The sequence below is a fragment of the Myxocyprinus asiaticus genome, chromosome 31 (assembly GCF_019703515.2).
Source record: "Myxocyprinus asiaticus isolate MX2 ecotype Aquarium Trade chromosome 31, UBuf_Myxa_2, whole genome shotgun sequence".
NCBI classification, from domain to species: Eukaryota; Metazoa; Chordata; class Actinopteri; order Cypriniformes; family Catostomidae; genus Myxocyprinus; species Myxocyprinus asiaticus.
This window is the reverse complement of record NC_059374.1, coordinates 36354445-36362724: the sequence shown is the minus strand read 5'-3', so window position 1 is coordinate 36362724 and position 8280 is coordinate 36354445. Positions and strand designations below refer to the sequence as shown.

Sequence of the window (8280 nt, the reverse complement as noted above, 5' to 3'; positions counted from 1 at the left end):
TTAAAAACCAAGCAAGGCAACATTCCAAGTGACTATGTTAACTGAAAGCCACCATGAAAATCTAGCAGCTTTAAACCATAAGTGTTAACACCCCCAACTCCACCCAACCTACACTCTCTGTCAACACACACACATTTGCACCCTTGAGTTCCGCCACTCTCCCCTTATATTCAAGTCTCCCTTTAGACAATAGATTCCATCTGTTAGCGAGACTTTCTTTCTCCTCAGGGGGGCCGTGAGCCCACAACTCGAGTCAGCGCAGGTGGAGTGTGGGCCAGTCATCCAGCCGTGGTCTCTAAGGATACTTTCGCAGAGAGAGGGAAGAAGTTAGGGAAGGCGAAAACTAGAAAGAGAGGGAGCTAGGGAACGACATCATGGTAACTTAAAGTAGCGAGAGAGGTTGGTTAAAAAAAGAGATTTGAGAGTGCCTTGAGGGAAAGCCCCTTAACTGCGCTCTGGAGCTTTGGCGAGGCAACCAAGGCAGCTGCACATGTGCCGATAGGCTGCTCAGCTACGTTTTAAGTATTTTCAAAGAGGCAGAGGTGAAATTCAAAACTAAACTAATGACTCTCACTTAGACAGAGGAGAGAGAACACCTGCACATGTCAGGAACTCTGCAATCATTAACAAGAGAGTCTTTAGGAATATTTTATTTTAAATCAGAGCGAAAAAGTTTATAAGAAAGAATGGAAAATACAGATTAAAGGCAATATCAAATGTACAACCTACTGAACTTCCCTAATGTGATGTGCAGAACAGCGGGGTCTAAGACCTCAGTGTAAATCTGGGATTCAGAATCTAATTCAAACCTGGAAATAAAGAGGTTTCAGGATTTTTACATAAATTATATTCTAAAGGCAAAAACATTCTCTATGCACAAATGTGAACGCAGACGCTTCTAGCTACACAAGCTCGATTTCATGCGTTGTTGCATTCCAAAATAAATCCGACACATTTGTAGGAAGATTATTGTAGGAGGATTATTCATAAAATAAGTACACATTGCATTCTCAATGTTGCCACAAGGGGCGATATAGTGAGATTAGTGTGAACTGTCTGCTTCTACAGTGAGTTTTCTCTTTCAAGCCAACTACTGTCATGGCAGAGCAACTGTTTGAAGAGAATATTACAGAGCAAGTAAGTTAAAGTCAATATATTTATAGCAAGTAAACTTTAATAACACATCCAGTTTAATCGCCAGATGTTTGACGGTAACTCTATTACATTCTAATGAAAGATTATAAAGACATTTTTTTCCCTTTGGAACAACATACACAGATGATTCATTCACAAAAAGACCAGAAACATGTATTAAAGAAGTATGTAGGGTCAATTTTGATTTTACGTTGACTTTGGCACAAAAAGGTTATTTAATTTGACATTATTATTAGATGAAGACAAATTTGTTTCTAACTGAACATGATCTAGTACATTAATAACAGTGAACAAAGCTCTTATTAAAGTTTCACCTTCTTTTTCAGAAATTCTTGATTATTAAATCTTGTCAATCAAGAAAAGGTCATGCACACTCATCAACCCATTATTAGGGTTGTAATAGAAACTAGATTTGTACATTTCCTGAAGAAAATGTGAGTGGTGCTTGGCGTGGCAAAATTCAAAAGTTCCAAGTTGATAGAGGCCACCCCCACAACTGTTGAATGTTCTGGTGCAGATATATTGGTGTTGTTCTATGGTTGCTAGGGTGTTTCATATGGTTGCTAGGCAGTTTCCAGGGTAGTAACAAAAAGGCTGCTTTATATCTCGAGTCAAATGAGCAAACCCGGAAGTCTCTACGATGTTCTGGTGCGGAGAGATGTGTTTTGCAACTTGGTTGCTAGGGTGAGCACATTTGGTTGCTAGGCAGTTACCAGGGTGACACTCACAAGTCTACTTGCTAGCCTGAGTCAAATGAGCCAACCCGGAAGTCTCTACGATGTTATGGTGCAGACATAGTATGTCTTTTGCTTCTTGGTTGCTAGGGTCAGCTAATTTGGTTGCTAGACAGTTGCCAGGGTGATACTAACAAGGTTGCTTGCTGGTCTTGCTGAGTCATATGAGCCAACAATGAAGTCTCTATGACATTCAGATCTGGAGATATCTCTCTAAAACATTTTGAATGGAAGTCAGTGGGGTTGGTTGCTAGGGTGCTGTAAATGGTTGCTTGGGCATGGCTAAGTAGCTTCCAAGGGGATACTCGAAGACTGCTTGCTAACCCAAGTAAAACAAGCCAGCTCTCATGTCCCAATGACATTCGGATCCATAGATATCCCTCTAAGCCATTTTGAATGGAAGTCAGTGGGGTTTGTTACTAGGGTACTCTAAATGGTTACTAGGGCATGGCTAAGTAGTTTCATTTGTGATATTCAAAGACTGCTTGCTAACTCGAGTAAAACAAGCCAACCCTGAAGTCTATACGACGTTCTGATCCAGAGATATAATCTGACAAATTTCTTGCCAATGTTAAGTCAATGGGATTTTTTTGCCCCTCAGGGGTACATCATATACCCGATTGCTTAGAAAAGTCATAGCACATCTCTCCTCATTAAGCCGGATGATTTGACACCTCACTGAAGGGTGTACGACAAACTGTGCTTTTTTTTTTTTTTTTTTGTCTGGAAGAATAATAATAAGTATATGAGATAATAATTGTGATACCACGCAAGCACCACTAATTACATGCAGATGCAAGCGCAATTAGCCCTAAACTAAAAATTACTGTTTATCTCATGCACGATCATGCCTTCAGCTATTTATGCAAGTTTCATATAATCAAATGTTCCTATATCAGAAGTTCAGAAGCTGGAGGATTAAGGAAGTGAAAAATGATTTTAATCAGACAAAGTAAAAAGAAATATGGAGACGAAAAGAAAGCTGCAAAGCATAGCACAGTACAGTCTCATTGTGTGGCCTCCTCAAATCAAGGCAGCTTCAAATATTTTAAATATGCTTTGGTTAGAATGAAAAATGCATGTGACTAGCTGAAATTAATACTTGAGAACTGTTGAGAAATTCACACTTCAAAGTTCTATGAAATCTGAAAGGCTGAAAAGTTTTGTGTACTTATCTGAATTTTATGGTCAGACATTGTAGCTATGAATCAAAACTAATGTGAACTATGCCACTTTAAACTAAGGTGCTTTTTAGGAGGATTATCCTCGTTTTTGACCTCAACTGTTAATTAAAATGCCTGACACAAAGCAAAAACACAGAGTGGCCTTCACCTAAACCATAACCAAAACCCCATCTGTTGGGTTACGTGACTGTACGAGCAAGTGTGCATATTTACGCTTGAGCAGAAGCAGCTATGAGACAGTGCATGTGGGTGGAGGAAGGGAGATAATAGAGCACATGGATTAAGCTATTAAAGGACTATTTTACAGCTTAATCTTTTTTTTGTTAGAGGTTCCATGCCGATCTGTTCTGGGTTATTTCTGCCACTGCTATTTTCCTCGTTTAGAGATTTACCCCTCTAATCTGACTCTTTTTGTTAGTGATACTCAAACCTGCTTGCAGTTTATTGTACTGCACCGGCTAATATGTGTTTTCTCCTTCAGTGAGATAGGTCTACTTCAGTGCCATGTCCATCACTGTCAGATATGATTGTGTCTCCGCTAAAACAACAGATGTGCTTGGCACGGCTTGAGTTTGTTGGTCCTTGGAGACATTTATACTGTAGCTCTGTAATTAGAGCAGTTGTTTTTTGCAAAATCAGACTTTTTGGGAGATAGAGATAGAGGGGTAGAGACAAAATTGAATCTGCATAGTGTGCAACAGCATGCTAAGCCAGTGTGTATGTTTTAAGCTAGCTAGATAGTCAGACAAACAGTCACAAAGATCGGAATAGATAGATAGAAAGAGATAAAAAATGTAAAAAAATAAAGCACATTAGAGGCCTTTTGTGGGTTTGTTTACATTTGAATTTTTGACACTTGAAGTTTGAATTAACAAGCTTTCCGCTGATCCATTTGAACATTCCGTCAATGCAAATCTATGGGATTTTCCGATTTTTGATGATCCTCTGTGTGAAAACCATAAGTCTGATCAGTTAGATAGAACGTAGCACACTATTCCAGAACAGTCTGAAGGTCTGTGCCAAGTTTGGTGAATGTAGTTTGAAAGCTGTACTAGGAGTTTTATAAAAACAATAAAATTCTATGTCCTCATTTATACAGCTAATTAAGTGTGTGTTTGTCTGTACGAGAACATTTTAATTAGTCTAACGTAGCGTGCTTTGCTGTGTACTGTGTGTTCCAACTACTAAGTTGTTTTTGTTGAGTTTTTATATTATTCAAATTAATATTATCTTGGTGCACAAAAAAAGTCATATGCGTTTTGTTGTTTGTGTTTGTCTTGTTTTGTGTACTCATGCATGCATGTGTGTGTGTGTGTGTGTGTGTGTCATTGTGTTTATGATTGTGTGAGTGAGATGGCATCAGTAATAGATTCATGGTGGTGAAGCGGTAAATAAGAGCCCAGGACACACAAGGTTGACCACAATGCTCATCGTCTCTCACCTCCCGTTTCAATATCGGCCCCATCCCCCTTTTTATTCCTCCCCTTCCTCTCTCTTCTTAACTCATTCACCCTCCTGTCTCTTCATCGGCCCTTCATTGTGATAGATGAGCACATGGATGGACAGTAAAGCACTAAAGTTTGTGGGCCGTAGAACCCACATCACTGTGCATAAAATAGAAAGAGCATGCCTCCAGAATTGGATGGAATGAAGGGAACACGTCAGCATTTTCTCTCCCAGTATGTTTCACTCAGCTCGATTGAGTCTTATTATGTGACCCTACTCCCTCTTCACACTGACCTGATAATATTTTACCACTCACACATTCTCTCTGTCTTCCCTTGCTCCATCTTTCTGACATTTTTCTCTCTCTTACACACACACACACACACAGACATTTGGTTATCTATCATGTAGGTGACTTTTCATTGATTACTGTTGTTTTTATACTGAGCTAATGATATTATAAATTTTATATTTTTAGTATACACTCACTGAGCACTTTATTTGGAACACTATGGTCCTAATAAAGTGCCCTACGTGGTCATCTGCTGTTATAGCCCATCCGCCTCAAGGTTCGACGTGTTTGTGCATTCTGAGATGCTATTCTGCTCACTACAATTGTACAGAGTGGTTATCTGAGTTACTGTAACCTTTCTGTTAGCTCGAACCAGTCTGGCCATTATTCGTTGACCTCTGTCAAAGCAAAGAAGAGTGTCTCCATTTTGATTGGATCGTGGCAGGACCAACACAAACAAATTCCAAGCACAGCCATCAGATAAGCTGCTCGTACAACTGCCAGACACCCCTCACAAGGCAGGAAAGATCTTCCAACACGTTGGAAAAGTCTTCTCATTGGTCCATGAGTGGTTTCTTAGCAACCTCTCTAACCCACATCCTAAGATTTGCCCCAAGACCAGAGTTGAGATATAGACCATAAATATTCTTCAAGACCTCTCGAAACAGCATTAACATACCATGTGGTAAAAGTTGAAACAAAGAAGCCACAAAGACTAATTTTTACACACAAACTTGTACTTCTAACATGAACACCAACTGCAACACATCCACTCCATGTTTGTTCACAGAACTGTTTATGTAAATTGCAGTTGTTCAATTAGCACAATAGTTCACACACACTGAACTATGGTGGTATAAATTAATGCATGCGTAATATGTAATCGTTCAATATCATGTTTGGTCTCTATATCTTCAGAAAAATGCCAAGAGTATTTTGAAGAGCTTTGGAAAAGAAACAATACATAGATAAAACTTTAAAGACATTGTTCTAACTATGTACTTTAAAACGTGCACTTTTTACACACAGTGAAGGGAGTGTGAACCACACTGTGTGGGCCCAACCTCAGCAGCCAATCATAACCCTGAAACAAGAAGTACCAAACTGAAAACTTCTCATCAGGAAGGTATAAAACTATCCTCCAGATGACCACACCTTTGTCCTGAGTACACATCCAGAGGGTTGTTAACAGGATGCACTTCTATAAAACTTCCCCGTTCTGGTCTCAGTCTATGAGAGACAGGCAATAACAGATTAATAATCAATGTTCTGAGTTCCCGGCTGTTTGATTTCGGGAGCAATAACAGAATGTGGCGAGCAGGGCAGGGCCGAGCGGCGTCTGGGCAGAGCGAGGCCGGAAGATAAGTGGTAAACGAGCTCCACCTGTGTGCCACACTGGTCTCGCATTCCAGTGAGGGGCGGTGGGAGTATTTGAGGAGAGGAGACAGCAGCAGACGAGAGCAAGAGAGACACACTGAGCTGTGTGTGTTGAATGTTATGGCTTAAAAGCCCTATTGTGTGACACTGAAAAGTGTATATGTGTAATTAAAGTCTCACGTGGATTGTCAAGCCGGTCCCAGCTTCCTTCTTTGCCAACTTTTAATCATTACACAGAATAATGAACATTCTGAATCTCTGGCCTGAATGGAAGGAGATGTAACAGAATACAAACCATCCAACATGCTAAGTCTCTGCTTCACAGAGAGAGAGAGGATAACAGATCACCCAACGTTCTTATCGTCCATCCAAGAGACAGAAGAAGATCAACCAAGTACCAAAACTCACTACAAGGGACTATTGCAGCACCAAGTTCGGAATCCCAATACCAGGGAGATAACTACAGCAACAAGGTTTAGCTCTCGCGAGCAAACCTTCTCTTCAAGTTTTGTGCATCTGCGTGTTCCAGATGATGAATCTTGCACCGACATAAGGGCTGTATATCTTCGTGTTCCAGATTGCAAAAACCCTCTCTGTGCTTCCAAGACATAAGCATTCCTCAGCTCCTTCGTGTCCAAGGCTGTTGAAATGGAATCCAGCTCCTTTCCCATTGTAACATGGCCCTGAGTCCCAGTGGAAGACGTCGCCGTCACCAAACTCATCAATCAATCAAGAAGAATGTAAATAGCACCACTAAACCTCTTTCCTGAGACCTTGGCATTCGTGTATACTATCAGTTTATGATTTTATAATGTTCCTTAGTAGAGCCCGACCGATATGGGAAAAAATTGGAGGCTGTTCCCGAGTCGCTGCCAGCACGCCCGGCCATGGAGGCAGTTCCCCAGTCGCTGCCAGTGTGCACAGCCACGGAGGCAGTTCCCCAGTCACTGCCAGCACGCCCATCCATGTAGACCATTCCCCAATCGCTGCCAGCACGCCCGTCCATGGAGACCATTCCCCAGTCACTGCCAGCACGCCCGTCCATGGAGACCGTTCCCCAGTTGCTGCCAGCGTGCACAGCCATGGAAGCAGTTCTCCAGTCGCTGCCAGCGTGCACAGCCACGGAGGCAGTTCTCCAGTCGCTGCCAGCGTGCCTGTCCATAGAGGCAGTTCCCCTGTCGCTGCCAGTTCCCTCGGCCACGGAGGCTGTTTCCCGGTCGCTGCCAGTGCTCCTGACCATGGTGGTTGCCACACAGCCTGTCCAGTTCCCCGTGGTCATTGAGTCTGTCCTGTTACCCGTGGCCATCGATAAGTCTGTCTAGTCCCCTGCGACCTTTGACTATCCTGTCCAGACCTTAGTGGCCTTCGACCAGCCTGTTGCTGAGTCCAGTGGCCAGCACTCATCAGACACCAGCTACCAATCTGTTGCTCAGCCCAGTAGCCAGCACCCATCAGACACCAGCTACCAGTCTGTTGCTCAGTCTGTTCAGTCCCCAGTGGGTGCTACATACTCAGTCCTGTTCATGTCTGGAACCTGCTATGACACCAGTGGCGTAGGTTTCATGAAAATTACTTTTGACTTTATAACACATTTAAACCTTTCAAAAAAATCTGCATTCATAATATAATTGACTCTTGCCTTAATGTATGCCAGTGTGGTTTTGATTGTTTGCTTGTTAACACATACCTGTAAGAGCTAACAAAAAATATGAGGATAGTGAAAATGTACTTTAAAGGGTAGAATTCACAAAAACTATTCTAATTTAAGAGGGGTTTGAACTAGTTGTTTTTAAACCAAAATAGAAAACCTCTGCTAGAGAAAAAATATTTGGGCAATTATCATTACTGATTATTATATATACATATATTATAGATTTAATTTTATTAAAACATTTGAAAGTAAATATATAATGGATTAGATAATTGGTTATATTATGGATTCCCTCACTTAATGCTCTGCCATCATTATTGTGTATAATTAGGGATTTTTAATGCAAATAATTACATGAGCAGACCACATCATGTTTATGTAGATTTAAGTTAACTTTTAAATGTGATCTCTATTGTTTAGTCACAGAGATTGCATAATTCC

At 41.1% G+C, this 8280-nt stretch overlaps 1 long non-coding RNA gene across 1 annotated transcript in view; it reads left to right on the top strand.

Moving 5' to 3' along the window:
- The window catches only part of LOC127421770 (uncharacterized), a 40461-nt gene that overhangs the window by 8896 nt on the left and 23285 nt on the right, over positions 1-8280 (top strand). The gene's annotated exons all lie outside the window — the stretch shown is intronic.